A 1,948-nucleotide genomic window follows, 5' to 3' on the forward strand; every position below is an offset into this window, starting at 1 on the left:
CTATCACCCCCCATATCCCGCTGTATATAGCTGGCTCTATCACCCCCCATATCCCGCTGTATATAGCTGGCTCTATCACCCCCCATATCCCGCTGTATATAGCTGGCTCTATCACCCCCCATATCCCGCTGTATATAGCTGGCTCTATCACCCCCCATATCCCGCTGTATATAGCTGGCTCTATCACCCCCCATATCCCGCTGTATATAGCTGGCTCTATCACCCCCCATATCCCGCTGTATATAGCTGGCTCTATCACCCCCCATATCCCGCTGTATATAGCTGGCTCTATCACCCCCCATATCCCGCTGTATATAGCTGGCTCTATCACCCCCCATATCCCGCTGTATATAGCTGGCTCTATCACCCCCCATATCCCGCTGTATATAGCTGGCTCTATCACCCCCCATATCCCGCTGTATATATACCTGGCTCTATCACCCCCCATATCCCACTGTATATATATATCTGGCTCTATCACCCCCCCGTATCCCGCTGGGTATGGATTTGGTCGGCATCTCTGACTTAGGACTGCGACCCATCGGGCCAATCACCTCATTACATTTCATTGGGGAGGGTCGGCTCCGGAGCAGCGCTTCATCTCCGGCAATTCGGGGGGAGGAGATGTTTGTGCTGCTACTCACTTAGGGGGGCACTTACTTTTGTTGCCAGCGGCTTAGACATTAATGGCTGCGTGTTGGGGACAGGAAATGTACACCGAGATACTGCCAGGGGCCCCGGACTGTACACTGATATACTGCCAGGGGCCCCGGATTGTACACTGTGTATACTGCCAGGGGCCCCGGATTGTACACTGATATACTGCCAGGGGCCCCGGATTGTACACTGATATACTGCCAGGGGCCCCGGATTGTACACTGTGTATACTGCCAGGGGCCCCGGATTGTACACTGATATACTGCCAGGGGCCTCGGATTGTACACTGATATACTGCCTGGGGCCCCGGATTGTACACTGATATACAAGCTGTACACTCACTAAGTCTCATTTCTTCTGTGTGGTCACATGACCTGATATCATCCAATGAGAGGAGGGGGCGGGGTCACTTCTGGGAGATGCTGTGTATGTGGATTGCTTGATGAGAAAATCCATCATTTGGGCCACTTCCTGTTTCTTAGAAGAATGACAATATGTAACTATAATAGGAACTCCGGGATAGGTCGGCTGACTCCTCCCTCTCTCCTTCCTGGTTGGTTAGAGTCCTCCAGGGGCGCGGACTCATCCATGACCTGGATCCCAAGGATAGTATGTATGTAATTGGGTTATAAATGTGCAATATGAATGATTGATATATTAGTAGAGTTGTGGGCTCGTATATCTACAAAGATGGCCACCTCCAAGAAACCTCCTGATGAAGCTTCGGTGAAACGCGTAGAAGGCTGGATTCTGCCGTCACAGATGAATTCATGACCAATCTGATTGCTTATGAAACGCGTGACCGGAATTATGGATGAAATATCGTCACGGAGTCCACGGAGGTTTATTTATTATTTTCTTTGTAACTTTGTAGACCAAATGGAAATGTTTTTATCTATATTGTGTCGTTAGGTTTACCCTGACCCCTGCACTCTATATACTGTGTTATAGTCCTGACCCCTGCACTCTATATACTGTGTTATAGTCCTGACCCCTGCACTCTATATACTGTGTTATAGTCCTGACCCCTGCACTCTATATACTGTGTTATAGTCCTGACCCCTGCACTCTATATACTGTGTTATAGTCCTGACCCCTGCACTCTATATACTGTGTTATAGTCCTGACCCCTGCACTCTATATACTGTGTTATAGTCCTGACCCCTGCACTCTATATACTGTGTTATAGTCCTGACCCCTGCACTCTATATACTGTGTTATAGTCCTGACCCCTGCACTCTATATACTGTGTTATAGTCCTGACCCCTGCACTCTATATACTGTGTTATAG

This window comes from Nanorana parkeri, unplaced genomic scaffold (assembly GCF_000935625.1).
Source record: "Nanorana parkeri isolate BGI_ZX_2015 unplaced genomic scaffold, ASM93562v1 scaffold4118, whole genome shotgun sequence".
NCBI classification, from domain to species: domain Eukaryota; kingdom Metazoa; phylum Chordata; class Amphibia; order Anura; family Dicroglossidae; genus Nanorana; species Nanorana parkeri.